At 44.4% G+C, this 19,079-nt stretch overlaps 1 protein-coding gene across 1 annotated transcript in view; it reads right to left on the reverse strand.

Annotated features, from left to right (window-relative positions):
- Window positions 1-19,079, reverse strand: part of EXOC4 (exocyst complex component 4) — a 356,413-nt gene that overhangs the window by 248,115 nt on the left and 89,219 nt on the right. The window lies entirely within an intron of this gene.

Raw genomic sequence — 19,079 nt, forward strand, 5'->3', positions numbered from 1 at the left:
CCACACCCAGAGTGTCACCAAACAATTTCAGAAAGCTTCACCCCAAACACAGTAACACCAAACCACTTCAGTAGGCTGGCAGCATCTGTCCTTCTTGTTTTTTATACCAACCTTTTATCCCCTCATGTTCCTGCATGGCACCTGTGTCCCCTCTGTGGTCACTCAGCACCCCTGTGCTCTCCATGGCTCATTGCTGTCAATGCTGCTCACCTCCTTCTCACAGCTGGAGCCAATTAAGGATGAGGCTGGAGCAGCCCCACTCCCAATCACCTCAAACTCTGTGCCTACACCATCCATCCTTCCATTGTCACAGTTGAGACAGCCACCACACCCAGAGTGTCACCAAACAATTTCAGAAAGCATCACCCCTTACACAGTAACACCAAACCACTTCAGAAGGCTGCAGCATCTGCCCTCTTTGTCCTTTAGCCCAACCTTTTATGCCCTCATGTTCATGCAGTGCCCCTGTGTGCCCTCTGTGGTAGCTCAGCACACCTGGGCACTCCATGGCTCGTTACCTTTAATGCTGCTCACCTGCTCCTCACAGCTGGAGCCAATTAAGGATGAGGCTGGGGCAGCCCCACTCCCAATCACCTCAAACTCTGTGCCTACACCATCCATCCTTCCACTGTCACAGCTGAGACAGCCACCACACCCAGAGTGCCACCCTACAACGTCAGAAAGCTTTACCCCTTACACAGTAACACCAATCTACTCCAGAAGGCTTCAAACCTTGGCCCTTGTTGTTCTTTCACCCAATCTTTTATGCCCTCATGTTCATGCAGTGCCCCTGTGTGCCCTCCGTGGTAGCTCAGCACCCCTGGGCACTCCATGGCTCATCACCTGCAATGCTGCTCACCTGCTCCTCACAGCTCTGACCCACTGGGGATGGGCTGGGGCAGCCCCACTCCCACTCATCACAAACTCTGCTCCTACACGACAGAGCTCAGCAGCTGGGCTAAAACAGGCTCACTGTGTCGCTGGAATTTTTAGGTTCTGAGTAGGAAAACGACCAAAATTCACAAAAATTCTAATTGACAGAAACGTGGCTTTATTTTTAACAAATATATCCTGAGGATTGGCTCTAATTTGGGTACAAATTTATTTGATGTTCCTTAGAATGGTTTAGGTTGGGAAGGATTTTCAAGATCAGTCCCACCCCTTGCCATGCCCATGTTCCAATTCCTGTCCAGCCTGGCCTTGGACACTTCCAGGGATGGGGTTTTTGGCCAACTCAATCTGCTCCAAGTCCCAAAAGGAGCCTGCAAAAAGTTCCCAAAATGATTCCATCCATGAGAACCATGGGAAGAGGGTGGGTGGGCTTTATACACTGATTATAAATATAATTAATGCTCTTAAAAACAAAGGGTTGCAATAATGAGCAGTGCAGTTAAAATACCTTGGCTTATAAATGTATTTATTTAAAATACCTTGGTTTATAAATGTATTTATTTAAAATATCTTGGCTTATCAATGTATTTATGTGCTTAAATACTTCCAACATATTTATATGGAGAAATAGGAAACATCCATATGTGTGCTGGGGGTCCCATGTGATGGAAAATACCCTGGAAACTGCAAAAATTGTCCTTTAATAGCTCCCAACCCAATCGTGCTTCTTTTATCATTGAAAATATGAATTCCCACAGCTGCCAGTGGAGTTTAGGATGGATTTTCCAACCCCAAATCACTCAGTGAGGGGTTGGGGGTTCCCTTTGTGACATCTTCCCTCCTGTGCAACCTTTGCAGCCCAATATTTGATATTATTCAAAGTGCAGAAGTAAAACTAGACTCCAAATGATTCCATTTCAATTGGATTGTGTCTGAAGATGAAACAAAAGCCCTCGAAAATGAACTTTTGTCAAAGTCTGTTTATTTCCAGGAATTTTTACCTACTCACAGGCTGTTGGGAATGTGTTCTATGTGAATAATTAGCCAGTCAAAGCCCATCAAAGAGAGTTGGAGGTAATGAGAAGAATTCATCACTCCTGTGCTGCCTAAGTTGAAACAAATTACACAGGAATAAATATCCAGGCAAATGGAATCGTGCCCCTAATTAGAAACAATTTGGGATGGCTTGGAAGAAAAAAATAATAACACAAACACACAGAGAAAATCTGATTCCTAAACCAGCTCAATTAAAACTTTACCTGAGCACAGGCTTTGAAAATTTGTGTTTATTGGTAAAAATAATCACTGTGCTAATTTTTGACACTAATTTAGCAAAACCCGTTTGTATTCACCTATTTGCATTTCATCTTCTCCACTTAAATTAACAACCCGAAAATCGCCACGAAAATCTAATTAAACCCTCAAACTTAATCAAGTTGGGGGAAAAAAAAGGAAAAAAAATTAAGCAATTTGTTCTTCCATTATGGATGAAACCTGCTTATGATGGATTCCATGATTCTGGTGTCACTTTGTATCCAGGAGTGGGGGATATTAAGTGTGAAATCCTGGATTACAATAAACCAAGAGAGGTTTGGGGTGGGAGCAGAATGAATTATCCCTGTGGGTAAAAGGCAAAACAGAGAATTGGGATAAGAGTTTGCTCGAAGATATATAGAAAATGCCGAAAATTGGGAAAAATGAGAGAAAAAAGTGTTAATTTATTGTTAATTTACTCGATGAAATGATTTACTACACAAGGCTATGAAAAAGTCAGGAGCTGTAAAAGCTGATTCTGATAATTATCCTTAAAATTAATGGAATTATGGAATGGTTTGGGTTGGGAGGGATCCTAAAGCCAACCAGTGCCACCCCTGCCATGGCAGGGACACCTCCCACCATCCCAGGCTGCTCCAGCCCCAGTGTCCAACCTGGCCTTGGGCATTGCAGGGATTTGGGCACCTCTGAGAAGATAAAAACAGGGAAACAGGAATTGGGAGCTCATTTTTCAGTTAAAAACTTCAAGTGTAGCAGAAACTGGGCCAGGCAGATCAAAGCTCTTTCTGCTCCAGTGCCCTGAATCCAACAGTTCCATAAATTCTTTGGGATGAAGGAATTAACTGGAAATGTGGCTGAGCAGTGACAGGACACAGCCAAGGGACAGGAGAAGGCTCCAGGGAGAGCTCCCAGCACATTGCAGGGCCTGCAGGGGCTCCAGCAGAGCTGCAGAGGGACTGGGGACAAGGCCTGCAGGGACAGCACCCAGGGAACGGCTCCCACTGCCAGAGGGCAGCCATGGGTGGCATCTTGGCAATGAGGAATTCCTGCCTGGGCTGGCATTGCCAGAGCAGCTGGGGCTGCCCCTGATCCCTGCAGTGCCCAAGGCCAGGCTGGAGCAGCCTGGGATGGTGGCATTGGAATGGGATGGGCTTGAAGGGCCCTTCCCACCCAAACCATTCTGGGATTTGGGACACTCAGAATCCATCCCCAGGGATTTTTATGGAAGCTGGGGATGGCAAAGGGAAGGGAGACCCTTCCTGGAGTGCTGAGATTGCCAGTGAAGCCCCCAGATCCCAAAATCCCTTCCTAGAGAGGAGTCGGGGTGGAGATGGATCCAATGGCAGGCTGGGAGAGCTGGGAATGGAGGGAATTCCCTGGAGAGGGAGCCTGGGGTGGGATTTTGGGAAGGGATTCCCAGAGCAGCTGGGGCTGCCCCTGATCCCTGCAGTGCCCAAGGCCAGGCTGGAGCAGCCTGGGATAGGGGAGGTGTCCCTGGAATGAGCTTGGAGGTCCCTTCCCACCCAAACATCCTGGGATTCTGGGATTTGGGACACTCACAATCCATCCTGAGGGATTTTTATGGAAAATGGGGGGAGAAAAGAGAGGAGAAGGGAAGGGAGACCCTTCATGGTTTGCTGAGATTCCCAGTGAAGCCCCTGGGTCCATGAATGCCTTGGAGAGGAGATGGATCCAGTGTCAGGCTGGGAGAGCTGGGAATGTTCCCCTGGAGCAGGGAAGGCTCCAGGGAGAGCTCCCAGCACATTGCAGGGCCTGCAGGGGCTCCAGGAGAGCCTCTGGAATGTCCAGGGAAGGACTGGAGCAGCCTGGGATGGTGGGAGGTGTCCCTGCCAAGCCAGGGAAGTGGAATGGGATGAGCATTAAGGTCCCTTCCCACCCAAAACCATTCCATGATCCAACACAGCACATTTGGCTTCAAACTGCAGCAGAAAATTGAAATCCTTCTCATTTCTCAGCAGTATTAACTCATTAACCAGACTGAAAATCCTGGCCGCTCCTGGCCTCCAAAAGCAGCCTCAGGTTTCCCTTTCTCCTGCCCTGGGACATCCCTGGTGCTCCCCAGGAATCTCCATGGGTTCCCTGGGCCTGGGCAGCCCCAGCTCCCCTCTTTTTCTGCCCTCATCATCCTCATGGAGCATTTTCATCCATCTCACATCTCCCTGTTCCAAGCTGTGCTCTGGCCCTGTGCTTATTAACAACCACAGCAAGACACAACATGAAAATCCACTTTAAAAGCACAGAAAACCCCCAGATATTAAAAATATCCACTTAAAACCCACCCAAACCAGGCCCTTCCTGCCTGTGTAAGCCAAAGGAACTTTCCTGAGCAGCCATGTGAGGGATTTCCTGATTTGATCCCACAACACCTGCTTAGGAATTGCTGAGGCATCAACCCAAACCTCGTTAGACATTAATCACGTGGCTGCACAGCAAGATTTCTGAGGGGCTGTGGAGTTTGCAGCATCCCACTCATCTGGAACAAGGATTTGGAGTTTGTGCTCCCTGGCTGAATCCTGCCATCCCTGGGCTGTGTTTACATCCCTCAAAGAAATAAAGCTGTGCGTAAATGCAGGGCAACAAAGCATCCAGCTGCTCTCTGGGAATGAGAATTAATAACAAGGGGTTGATTAAAAAAGGAATTTTTATGGATTTGGAGGTGTAATTAAATTTTGAAATTCTGAGAGGTTGGGGCAGTGTGTGTGGCCTGTCTGTCACATTGACGTGGTGGCACTGGCTCTGCTCTGTCCTTCTGCAACACTGGCACGAGGGCAAATCTGATCCTGGGACACTCCACACCCTCATTTGTGGGAAATGTAGAGAATTCTCAAAGCCTGACAGAGAGCTCACACCTGTATGCAAACTTTGAGATGGGAAATGCTGAGTTAGAAATGCCCTGGAATGGGACAGGCATTGCTGAGAGAGAAATGGAACTGGGAACAAGTTCCAAAGGGTGGCCTTGAAAATAAGACTGGAACTGTGGAGAAATAAAACTGTGAAAGATGCATTGGAGTGGCAGCCATGAAGGGTAATTTTATATTATTGGCTTTAAGGCATTTACAGCATGGTGTGGCTAAAGCTAATAGGCCAAGAAACATTTATAATATATTTAACACTTCAAATGTATTATAACATAATTAGGAAATAGTTGGTAACAGTAATAGTAACAGTAATTATGAATTCACTTTGTGAATATAAGGTAGTTACAACTCCACAATTATTTTTTTCTCATTGTGATGGGGTGAATTATAACATCTGTATTGTCTCGCCCTTCACATGAGAGTAAAAATGGAATAAAAGTTTTTAAAATGTCTCTCAGGTTTTTTTTTCCCCTCTGAATCAGAAAATGGCCAAATCCAACACACATTTTCCTTCCTTAGCTGGGCCCAGGATAAGCTGGATAGGTTTTTATGCCTTTATACCCAAGATTGACCTGAACAAAGCATTGGAAGTAAAACACGCCTGGCCAGGGTGAGAGATAAATTAATTCAGTTTTTTTGTACCTTTTGTGAGGGCTGAGCTCTGAATAAATTCTGTTGTATAAATTAAGAGCTTTAATTGGTATTTCACACCCTCACATCCCCTGAATTCAGATAGAAGCTGCAGTGTGGACACTGCTCCATCACCAAACCAGTTTCAAACTCCACACCATAAATCCTGATTTTCCTCACCCTTCCTGTACTTGTGGGGTCCAGAAAATCCAAGGAAAACCAACACACCACGAATTTTTCAAGGGTGAATGAGAATCCCAGGTAATTACTGGCCTCTCCACCTCATATTGATCAGGGGCAATACCACAGAACAGATGATAGAAGATTCTATTAAAAAAGAATTAAGGGGGAATAATAGAATTCATGTCCAGCAACAGGGATTTCCAGAAGACGAAAAGGTCCTGGTTAGAGTATTCTTATGATGGTGACAAATTCAGCTTTAAATAAACAGAGATAAAGATTTATGTCCACCAAGGATGTGACAAAAGCCAAAACACCACAAATCAACACAGAAATCCAGGCAGGTGCAGGACAATGTTCAACTAGAAATGAGAAAATCACTGACACTGGATTTTACAAGCTCCCAGAAGTCTTAATTCCTCTTTTTGTCCTCTGCATTCCAAGAGAAATATCAGATTATCTCAGCATCCTTTTCTTTTGTTGGATGGAAAACTTCTGATTTTCAGTCTCAATTCTCACTTTCTGTCTCATCCTCATTTTTAAAACAGCAGAAATTAGAAGGTTAATCAGTGAAAAGGGTTTTTTCCAGAAAAGCTGAGATTGCCCCTGGATCCCTGAAGTGTCCAAGGCCAGGCTGGATGGGGTTTGGAGCACCCTGGGATAATGTTGAGGTTGGAACTGGATGATCTTTGAGGTCCTTTTCAAGCCAAACCATTCCACGATTCTTTAAATGTGGCTTTAAATGTTAAAAAATTAAATTCTTTAAATGCTAAATTCTTTAAATGTTCTTTAAATTCTTTAAATTTAAATAATTTAAATTTAAATTCTTTAAATGTTGCTTCAATCCCTTTTCTGGATGAAATGGGCCTGGCTCACATTCCTATGGAAAATTATTAGAGAAATGGTCATAAATTAAAATGTTTGGGGAGAAAAATGGCAAGCAATACAGTGAACACAGGAAATCACATCTCCTGTTAGTGCTTTTTATTCCTATTTTCAAAAATATAATCAATGTACTGGGAGGATTTCAGTGTCAGCAGAGGGAAACTTCTACAGAAGTAGAAATTTTCTGTAGAAAGTTTCTGTAGAAAATTTCAACAGAAAGTAAAGGAAGTCTTGATCTACAGGATTATTGTGTAAAGTTGAGTCTGGAAAATGTAGGGATATTAAAAGTAATGGGAATTAATCAGTTCACTGGAAATGGCTGCGAAAAGCAGAGCTTTGATCTCACATCTGTAAAACCAAATCAAACCCCATCATGACAAACCAAGAAATCAGGGAAAAGAGATGGAAGGTGCACAAGAGCAGCTGGAAATTTAATATTAAAAGTCCCATTAAATGGTGGCTTCAGTCACCACCCTGACCCACAGGGGGTCAGGTCTGTTCTGAATCTGGCAGTGGTTTATTTTATTTATACTACTGCATTTATATTTTTAATTTTCCTAGTAAAGAACTGTTATTCCTGCTCCCATATCTTTGCCTGAGAGCCCCTTAATTTCAAAATTATAATAATTCAGAGGGAGGGGGTTTCCATTTTCATTTTTACACTTTCATTTTTACATTTTCATTTTTATATTTTTTTACTTCAAGGGATGCTCCTGCCTTCCTCAGCACACACCTGGCTTTCCAAACCCAGACACAAGCTCTGGAGACAGGAGAGAACTGTTCACAAAGTGCCAGAACCAGAAAGCTCAGAACAAGAAAAGCTCAGTGAGGCAGCAGTCTGTAGCTAATTACCAGTAATTTGCTGTATCAAAAGTCTGGATAATTAAAATGCTGCAGGAATTGTGGCATTTCAATAAAAAAATAAAAAAAAAAAAAAGAGGAAGAGTTAATTGAATTGGAAGAGCTCTGAGCTTCCTGTGTCAGTTCTGTCACACGGAGAACATGGGCTGAGCACACAGCTGGCAGACACACCAAAGGGGAAGCAAGAAGGGAAGTTTGAAGGAATAAAATTTAAATTTTTTAAGGGCTGTGAACACCTGTAATGCAGCTCAGGCTGCTTTATCTAATCTTCTCGTTGCTCCTCCAATTCATTTAACTGAAACATAATAATAAAATCCCCTTAATAAAATGAATTCTTTAAAGGCACCTCACAATTCTACTCCTGTACAAGAAGAATTCCTTTTTTATTATTTAAAAAATCCCTCCCAAACTTTGCAGATAATGCTGTCAGTGCATTATCAATTATCAACGATAATGCACTGATGGCATTACCAATGCTAATTGGGAATTACTGCACACCTGGGAATTTTCATCTCCTTCCAGGGAGGGAGGAAGGGAAGGAACAAACCCCAAAATTGCTTGAAAAGCACAACTTTCACCCAAAATGCCACAGCAGCAGAAGGGACCCTGCCTCAATAAAAAGTGCCCAATCTAAGGATCTAAATTGAGGTGGTTTGGGTGGTTTTTAAGTGGATATTTTTAATATCTAAATTTTCTTGCTTTTAAAGTGGATTTTTATGTTCTCTTGCTGTGGTTGTTAATAAGCACAGGGCCAGAGCACAGCTTGGAACAGGGAGATGTGAGATGGATGAAAATGCTCCATGAGGATGATGAGGGCAGAAAAAGAGGGGAGCTGGGGCTGCCCAGGCCCAGGGAACCCATGGAGATTCCTGGGGAGCACCAGGGATGTCCCAGGGCAGGAGAAAGGGAAACCTGAGGCTGCTTTTGGAGGCCACGAGCTGCCAGGATTTTCATATTAACCCATGAGTTACTACTGCTGAGAAATGAGAAGGATTTCAATTTTCTGCTGCAATTTGAAATTTTTTTAAAATTTTTTTTTAATTTTGTAAAATTTTCTGTGCTGTGTTGAATCATGGAATGGTTTTGGGTGGGAAGAGACCTTAAAGCTCATCCCATTGCACATCCCTGCCATGGACAGGGACACCTCCCACCATCCCAGGCTGCTCCACACCCCACCCCAACCTGGTCTCTATAAATGGGAACAAGATCTGAGCTGTCCTTTTCCCCCTCCATCCTTTCCTGTATTTCTGCTGGTTTATTTATATATTTTAATAAAGGAGAAACAAACACTGGTGACAAATTTATTTCAGTTACCGATAGTCAATTTGACTAACTGGGTCATAAAGCAATTGGACAGCATTTATTTTTCTCCAGGCACCTCAGCTGTTCTGCAAACACAGATTACAGTGGCAGAAGCCATCCCAGTAACAAGGCCACTTCCTCATTGTGCTATCAGCCTCTTGGCACCCAAACAAAACACAAAACAAACACAGAAAAAGAAATCCTTTTGGAGATTTTGACAAGTGAGCCCAGCCAGCTTCAGGGTGGTAGTTTGTAATTGCTACGGTTTTGATGAGCAAATAAAAATAACTTTGTGTGTGTGTTCTTACATATTATGTCTGCACATATATTTACACAAAAGGAAGGGAGATTTAGATGGGATATTAGGGAGAAATTCCTGGCTGGGAGGTTGGGAAAGGGCTGGAATAGAATTCCCAGAGAAGCTGGGAATGTCCAAGGCCAGGCTGGACATTGGGCTTGGAGCAGCCTGGGATGGTGGAAGGTGGCCCTGCCCATGGCAGGAGGTTGGAATGAGATGATTTTCAAAATCCTTTCCAACCCAAACCATTTGAAATTATTTTTGAAGTCCTTTCCAACCCAAACCATTCCATGGTTCTACAATTCCAGTCCATGTATCTCTTTAGCACATTCTTCTGATAGAAGTGACAACTTGGTGAAATAAATCTGGTCCAGCTATGAGCCAAACACAGCCTAAAATGCACCAAAACATGGAATTTGACCAAAAAGGTGCAATTACCACCTGCTTTGTAGATGGCACAAAATAAAGCATTGAATCCCTGAAGGATTCAATGCCCCTCTCAGTTTGCCTGGACTTCCTTTTGCTCACCCAGCACAAAAAAGGTCAAGGAGGAGTGGAAGAGTTGAGCAAGTAATTGAGTACAGATTTCTGCTCTGCAATTATAATTTAGCCAAGCTCCAGTGGCTCTGCACAGTTTGGAGGTGGGGAAGAATACAGCTAGAAATTGATACTCCTAAGTGAAGTAAAGTTAAACATTTTTAAATCACAAAGAAAGGAGTTCCTCCACTCCTGTTTGGTGCCATCCACCTCACAGGGAAGAATTCTAATGCACAGCAAACCCAGGGCTGTGCTGAACCCATTTCTGCAGCTCAAACTGCCACAGAAAATCCAGCAAAGAGAGGGGGAAAATTAAAAAAAAAAAAAAAAAAGGCAGCATGTTGCTTAAATACCAAGGATGTTCAGTGCTGGGTACTACAGCACACTTTGTGTATTCCATGCCTTCAGCTAATTGCTGAAGACATCCTGCTCCAGTGTGGATGGGAACAGTAATGTGCCCTCAGTCTTCATTAAATGCCAGCTCTTAATAACAGACTCCACAAGGGCTTTAATTGCATTTAGTGGCAGCTTCTGAACTTTAAAAGTTGTTAATCAGATTTCTATGGAAATGGGATGACGAGGAAAGGTTAAGTACAGGTTGCTGAAATTTCAGCAGTTGCAGACGTATTGCCCTTAACAGGAAAGAGAAACTACCAACCTTGACAGGAACTAAACATCTTAATTAAATACTCACAAGTACAGTACTTATTTCTGCGTGAAGTTCTATTTTCAAATGTCAAACTTAATCAGGCACTTGACAAAAACATGTGATATCCCTCCAGCACAAGGGAACAAAAATACCTGGGGCTGCTTCCCTCAGGAAACACCTGCACATCTCCCAGCTCTGAGCTGCTCGTCCCAACCACCAGGAATTCAGGTTTTATGGCTCTGGAAGTGCAGGATTCCAGGGGAGAAAGAGGATCTCCCATTTTTCAGCCTGTCAGCTCTGCCTGCTCGCTCCATTTATCCCTGGAACAAGGCTCACGCTGCCAAACAAACATGAGGGTCCTCATAAATCTGACTCGCAGAGATTTATGCCCCTCCAGGGCACAGCCCATCAATTAGCACCAGTCAAAAGTACACAAACTTCTGCAGCAGGAGGAAATTCAGTGTGTCTGCAGCAGGCTTTGGTGCCAGACACTCCTGAGAGCAGCCAGAGTGCTGCTTGCTGCTCCCCAGTATCACAGGCTGGGGTCTCTGTACAAATCACACAGACCTTTCCTTGCTCAATTTTCCCCTTAAAAGAGATGTGTGGTCCACAAAAAGGCCAGATATTAATTAAATCTCAATGTTTTTCACCTCCTTTCTGTCTATGTTTTGTAAGTTTTTTTGATTTCTAACCCACCAGCCATCCTTCAAAGGTACAAACCTCTGCTGGACCATCCTGGCCTCTTGTTCAGAAGCTCTGCAGTCATTCCTGCAATAATCCCAACAGCAATTCCAAAACTAAGCCTTGAGCTGCCCCCACACAGGAACTCCTTTGGGGTCTCTGTACAAATCACAAATGAGATGGGACTGCTGAGAATGTGCCTTGAGCTGTTTGATTTTCCAGCATCAGTTTTATGACATGGTTATGACAATGGGAAGATGCCAGAATTCAGGCATCCCTCTGGCTGTCCTGGGCAGCCCAAACCCTGCCAGGGGGCTCAGGGACCCTGGCACAGAGCACAAGATCCATGTGGGTTTGATTTTGACCCACAGAGCAAATTACCAACCTTATATGAAGATCAGCAAGCCATGACAGTTTAAGTAGAATAATAGTGAATTTATCATGGGGTGAAAAAGGAGATTTTGGGGTTTTTAGAATGGGGGTTCAGAGGGCAAGATGGAGGGATCTGGGCATGTCCAGCCCCTTTCTCCTTCTTCTTCCTGGCCTCCATCTCCTGCTGTGATGTTGGCACTTTAGGATTGGTTTAGAGCAGAAGCTCACTGTCTGACATAGGTGACAGGTACTGGGAAGTAATTGTAAATATTGTACACATAGTTTTTAGTATAAAAAGATAACACCACCCTGGGGGCAGCCAGAGTGCCTCTGACTGTCTTGCTGAGCAAACCTTGGCTGGACAAGAGAAAGAATTTTATAGATAAGAAACAATGAACAACCTTGAGACCAAGAACTGAGGAGCTCTGACTCCTTCTTCCAGTGCCAGGCTGGGAAAAGAGGCTTTGTGACACATCTCAGGGTCACTCTGAGCAGCAGAGACCCTGAGAGGAAGATGCCCTCAGCTCACACCCCAGGCAGCAGACACAGAACTCAATGTCACAGCTCACTTTTACAGTTTTGTGACCAATCCCACACAGCAAAAGCACATTGACAGCAGTTCCATCCAACCACTGTAAGCACAGGTGCCTTTGGTTAAACAATGCTGGCTTATTTCAAATCCAATCCCTGCTTGTGAGCCTTAAACACAATGCACAGAGCTCTGTTATCAACTTAGAACTCCCTCATATCTCACTGATAAACTTTCCTGCAGCTCAGGGAGTTATTCTAGACAAGCATCAATACACACACCATTGTTCTATTTGTCATTACTTTTCTACTTTCACATCATTTTTCTGCTGACCAATCTCATGGCTGCTGCTTAGCTCCAATCACAGTTCTGCTGTCTCTGAGCTGCCTTTTGCAGCTTTCCCAAAACCCTCTGAATTTATGGATTCCCACCCCCAGCTCCAGCCTTGAGCCACCCACGATGTTCCCAGTGACCACTTCAAGCCCTGGGCTCCCTCCCTGGTGCTGATAATTTATTTTATTTGCACATTTATAACCTCCAGACCTGCTAGAACCAATATAAAAACTGAATATGGTGCTCAGACAGGAGTCCAAGGCCTGTTTTAAATCTTAAAGTTGAGATTTATTCTCATGAACCTGGAGGATTTCAGTCTCTGATTTCAACTCACTGGCAGGGACATGTGGATTTTATTATCACATCCTGCCCTTCCCTGCAGGGCTGTCCAGCAGCCACCACAGCTGTAGGATCCATCAAGGATCCTTTATGGCAAAATATTGTAAAATAAGTATTTTGTTCCAATCCTAATCTGAGAGAAGAGCAGCTGCACCTGGGATTAGCTCAGAGGCTGAGCAAGGGATTTCAGGAGAAGAGACTTTGGCCTTGGGATAGTAAAGAGTGAGAGAAGAGTGTAAATAGAGAGAAAATAGTGAGAAAGAAATGGTGGAAGGACAGTGAAAGTTAATTAAAGTGAGCAAGAGAACTGCAGAGCCACCAGTTGCTTCATCTTCCTTCAGATCAATTAAAAACATCATCAGAATGACTTGAAAAAAGGAGGATGAGCAGGGAAACTTCCACCCCAGGAAACTTCCACCCCTTTCTTTCTAATCTGCTGAGACATCACCCAAAAAGGGATTTACAAACCAGTGTGAATGAGGAAAAGTGGAGTAAAACAGGAAATCTGCTATAGTTAAACTCAGAGTTTTGCCTCATTATCTATAAAAGGTTTTTAAACAGATGTCACAGGAAGGGCTGTGATGCTGCATTTAAAAAATCCCACATTTTGTAGGCTCCTATTTCATGTCAGAACTGACTTTCAGATCTCCCCCTTCTCAGATTTAAGACCCTGGCACCCACCATCACCCTTGCACCAAGCCCAAATGCTTCCCTGACCCCTTTTAAACCCACACTGGCATTTCCTAATTGACCAAAGCCTCCAAGACCCAACCACATCTGAACTCACGAGGAAAAGCACCTGAAAGAGAGACACGGCCCCAAAAATTAGAGGCATGAAGAGTTGCTACAAAAGAACAGCAAAATTCCAGGGCAGGAATGGAGGTTTCTGCAGAATGAGCCCAGTGCCACCAAGAGGTTGATGAAAGGCCACGTTCCCCTTTGACACCAACCCAGCAGCCTCCATTTCAAGCCCAGCTTTAAGGCCACTGAGGGCTTTGAAATGAGAGCAGAGCTACAGAACCTCTTTGTCAAAGCTACAATAGCCATGGCTTTGTATCCATCCCCTTCCCAAACGGGTGGGAGGTGCAGCAGTGCTGCTTTTGGAGGTTTAAAAAATCACTTTTGAACAAGGAAAGTGCCCCTGAGCTCGTTGCAGAATTACCTGTAAGGCTTTTGGGGGTCTTTGACATTATTCCAAATACTCTGAAGCCAGAGGGGGGAGCTCACAGCATAGACAAAATTCCCATTTTCAGGCTTGGAAGGGGAAAAAAAAAAAAAAAAAAATTTCCAGCTGTTTCCAGCTGCTGTGCACGAGGCATTGCAGCTTCTAAAGCATCCATCAGCATTGCTCCCTCCTGCCTTTTATGCTGCTCTCTAAAGGTGCAGCACCAAAATGCCAGTGTTAAGCAGATTATAATGTTTGTGAACATGTTCCATTCCAGCAGATCCCTGAATGCCTTTCTGCATCAGGGAGCCTTTTCCTCCCCCTTTCATCAGCTTATCAAATGAAGCTCAACAGTAGCAGCTCCATCTAATGATACCAGGGGCCTTGTAATGGGATTAGGAAAAACACCATCATTACTTTCAAGGAGGAATGTGACCTTCAAGACACTTCTGACTCCTTTAAAGGGATGGAGTAGGAACAATGAAATTAATTCCTACACAGGGACGAGGAATGGGCAGGGAGAAGCAAGAGGCTTTCAATTCCCAGGTAGAGATTATCTTTCCTCCTCTGTTATTGGCAGGTAAAAATGCCAAAATGATTATCAGAATGGAACTGAGAAGGAAAAGGCAGAGCTGGGAATGTTCCCCTGGAGCAGGGAAGGCTCCAGGGAGAGCTCCCAGCACATTGCAGGGCCTGCAGGGGCTCCAGCAGAGCTGCAGAGGGACTGGGGACAAGGCCTGCAGGGACAGCACCCAGGGAATGGCTCCCACTGCCAGAGGGCAGCCATGGGTGGCATCTTGGCAATGAGGAATTCCTGCCTGGGCTGGCATTGCCAGAGCAGCTGGGGCTGCCCCTGATCCCTGCAGTGCCCAAGGCCAGGCTGGAGCAGCCTGGGATGGTGGCATTGGAATGGGATGGGCTTGAAGGGCCCTTCCCACCCAAACCATTCTGGGATTTGGGACACTCAGAATCCATCCCCAGGGATTTTTATGGAAGTTGGGGATGGCAAAGGGAAGGGAGACCCTTCCTGGAGTGCTGAGATTGCCAGTGAAGCCCCCAGACCCCAAAATCCCTTCCTAGAGAGGAGTCGGGGTGGGGATGGATCCAATGGCAGGCTGGGAGAGCTGGGAATGGAGGGAATTCCCTGGAGAGGGAGCCTGGGGTGGGATTTTGGGAAGGGATTCCCAGAGCAGCTGGGGCTGCCTAACCTGAGCCTCCAGCTGAATCCTCCACTCAATTCCAAAGCACTCCCCAGCCCTGAGAACTCTTTGCCCTGCTGGACCACACTGGATTTGGCAATTGTTCAAATGATTTCAGATAAAATTTCTGCAGCCATCACTGCAGCCATCACTCTGTTTGCCCAGAAGAGTGAAAGTGCTGCTGGATTCACTCTGTGGCTGCCAAACCGAACCCAACCACACTTGTCATTGTTCCCTTCAGTAAAAACAGTCCCTCAGACTGCCCAAAGGAAGTGTAAATGCAGCAGCAACAGGAATCCACTTTAAAGCTGAAAGCCTCACACAAAACCCCTCCACTTTGTGTTCTTAGAGGATTTCAGCAATGCATTGGTGCTGCTGCTCAGGAAGAGCCTCTCCTGAACAGCAGCCTGACATCTCCATCCTGCCTTGGCTGCAGAGCACCTCTGTCACTGTTTGAGGTGTGAATTCACCCAGATTGTCCCCATTGCCTGGCCCTGCCTGCTGGAATTCCACACAGGATATTTTTAATGATGATCTTATTGCACGAGAGAGGTGGGGGCAGGTTTGGTTTGAGAACTGAATGAAAAGAGGTGAAATGTTTCACGTCAGCAAATAATGTGGGCCAGAAGGCTGGATATCTGAATTAAGGTTCCAACAGCCCTGAATATTTCATTTTCTTGGTGCATGGCACTGAACAGCAAAGAAGGAATGGATAATTCCAGAATGGATAATTCCAGAATGGATAATTCCAAAACGGATAGCTCCAAACAGAACTGGCCCTGCCTGGGAGAGGAGCAGGAAAACACAGTGCATGTGTTTAACACCTCAGCCCTTCCAAAACACCAAATCCTGCACTGGCAAGGTTCAGGCTGATGCAGAATTCCTTGGAATGTGTGTGCCACTGGCAGGGGAATGCCACAGGGTGGAGCCAGGACAAAGCAGATGGCTGAGCATCCACTCTGCCAGTCTCCCAAGCACTGAAGAGCTGCTTGCTCAGAAGAAAAGCTGCCAGGGCAAATTCCACCCTTTGAGATCCAACCACTCCCCCTGCACCAGCTCCCTCCTGCTCTGAAATTTCTGAGGTTAAAAGTGCATTTATTTACTCACCCAGCACTTCAAGCTACCACATTTATACAAAAAACCCCTTCTTGCATCCCTTGTAACTCAAAAAAAAAAAAAAATTGAAATCAAGAGGCCTGTCAGTCCATCAGTGTACATGTCCAGTTGTGTCACGGTACATTTAACATATATAAATACAACTTCAGCAAAAAAAAAAAAGCTAATTACTACATGGCTGCTAACCATGAACAAGAATTAGAAGAGACAAACCTACATTAACTTGTCTCCATTTCAGATAATTACTTGTGAGGTTTTTTAAGACATTTGTGACTCACAAGGGAGTCTGTGAATTTACTGTCTCCTGCAGTCTAATAATGTTGGCAGGCAGGAGAGTCACCTATTTATTGGTGTGTGACACCAATCCCTTCCCATGGATTAATAAGAGCTCTTAGTTAGGAGTTCTCCATCCCCCTCCCAGTAAACATAATTATTTCAAATCAAATAAAATTTTAAAAAATAATCAGTTAAAAATCCTCACAGCATGGAGGTTGAGAGAGAAGAGAAGAGAAGAGAGAAGAGAAGAGAAGAGAAGAGAAGAGAAGAGAAGAGAAGAGAAGAGAAGAGAAGAGAAGAGAAGAGAAGAGAAGAGAAGAGAAGAGAAGAGAAGAGAAGAGAAGAGAAGAGAAGAGAAGAGAAGAGAAGAAAGAGAAGAGAGAAGAGAAAAGGATGGAGGAAGTTCCATTACTCAGCAGGACAACAGGACAGGGAGATTTGTCACTTTTATTTACAAAGGATAAAAGGAACAGGCTTAGGAGAGACCACACAGGGTGGAACAAAGCTCCAGGCCCAGGAATCCAAGAGATCCAGAGTGCATTCATTAATATCTCAGAAATTCAAATAAAAATGGCATCGAGAAGAGAAGGATCCAAGAAAGGGCAAAAAAAGTAAAAATAAATCCAGGTCCACAGGTTGCAGCCAGACAAAGGAAAGGCAACAGGCACATTTTAAACACTCTGAGCACTTGGAAATCCTGCAGACACACAAATCACTGTCAAGGATGAGCCAGCAGCTCCCAAGTGCTGCCTTTATTCCCTTCCATTAGTCTGCTGCAGCTCCCCCGCTCCTATCAGTCAGAAATGCAGCACTAATATCCACCTTCATTTTCCAAAAGTTTCCATGCATTACAGCCCAAGTGTAAATAATTGATAAATCAAGGCAAGTGGGCTGCTGGGGCATGGCTGCAGTGAGGATAAAGCTTTTAAGAGGAGGAGGATGGGTGCAGATCCATATAAAAACACACAATTCCCCTCTGCCAACGGGGAGTTTGCAGGGAAACCACCCCCTCCCCTCCTCCTTCAGCTTCCCTTGATTTTAATATTGGCCCTTCAACCAAAAGCTCATTTTAATCCAATTTTAATGTCACTTGAGTTCTTACAAATAAGGAGACCACACAGGGAGCTGATGATTTTAATTCTGGCACTTAAATCACGAGTGTGAAGTTAAATGCAACACATCCCTTCCCCCTCCTGCAATTCCACACATTTAATTGCCACGTTCCGCCCAACCCCAACCTGCAGGAACTGAATCCCACGGGAAAAGCTGCACAGCCCTGGCACCCCTGAGCAGGTGGATTGGCTCTCTGCTGTTTCACACGTCTCTGAGTGGTGGGGCTGTAATCCCAGAGGTTTTCCAGGAATCACAAAAAACTGGAATACGCCTCAGGCCATCCCCAGCACCTCCCAGGAATGCTGTCCTGTCTCAGAGATGGTTGGAAGTTCTTAAGGAGGATACAGAAGCACAGTAAATATCCCAAAATCACTCCCTGCTTACACACAATCTCCACTGGGACAGACAGGAAAAAAGGAAAACATTGAGTTTTTGAAACTTAAACGAAAAAGCTTTTCCTGTGTGGCATTCACATTCTCTGAAAAAAATCCCTTCACCCAGGATTTTTCTTCTTCACCCAGGATTTTTCTCCTGGGAAGCTGAGAAGCCTCAGAGAAAAGGAGAACAATTCTTATCTCATTTGCTTCTCCTGTGTTTTGTTGCTTTGGAATGTGGTTGGAGATTGTTTACCCACAGGTGATTGTTTCATTGGTTTCTGGTGTGAGTTGTTTTCACTGTTTGGCCAATTGGGGCCAAGCTGTGTTGGGACTCTGGAGAGAGTTAGGAGTTTTCATTATTATCTTTTAGCCTTCTGTCTGTATCCTTTCTGTATTCTTTAGTATAGTTTATTATAGTATTCCTTAATATAATATAGTATCATAAAATAATAAATTAGCCTTCTGAGAGCATGGAGTCAGATTCATCACTCCTCCCTACCATGAGGTTCAATACAAATCCAGTATTCCTGCTGGATGAAAACAAAGCCAACCAAAGGGACAGGGATGCACCTTAATAAAATGACAACTCTCCTAACAAGAGTATCAAACCTCAAATCAGGCTGCAGAAGAGATTTTAGACAATCTTTTTGATCTTAGGAAGCCCAAACCCTCCTGTGGCATTTTCTGAATTCCCTGTTGTAGGGAGGAATGAATGAATGTGACTCCATGTTCTCAGAAGGCTAATTTATTATTTTATGATATTATATTATATTATATTAAAAGGTACTAAACTAAACTATACTAAAGAATACAGTAAGGATACAGAGAGAAGGCTAAAAGATAATAATGAAAACTCGTGACTCCTTCCAGAGCCCTGACACAGCTTGACTGTGATTGGTCATTAAGTCAAAACAATTCCCATGAAACCAATGAAACAATCACCTGTTGGATAAACAATCTCCAACCACACTCCAAAGCAGCAAAACACAGGAGAAGCAAATGAGATAATACTGTTTTCCTTTTTCTCTGAGGCTTCTCAGCTTCCCAGGAGAGAAATCCTGGGCAAAGGGATTTTTCTAGAAAATGTGACAGTGACACCCTCCTCTGAGCAAATGACTCCCAGTCAGTTCCAGTCTCCCTGGCCAGGTTTGAACTCAGCCCTTCCTATGGGATCACACCCTGAAAAACTCAA

Source organism: Melospiza georgiana, chromosome 4, assembly GCF_028018845.1.
Source record: "Melospiza georgiana isolate bMelGeo1 chromosome 4, bMelGeo1.pri, whole genome shotgun sequence".
NCBI classification, from domain to species: domain Eukaryota; kingdom Metazoa; phylum Chordata; class Aves; order Passeriformes; family Passerellidae; genus Melospiza; species Melospiza georgiana.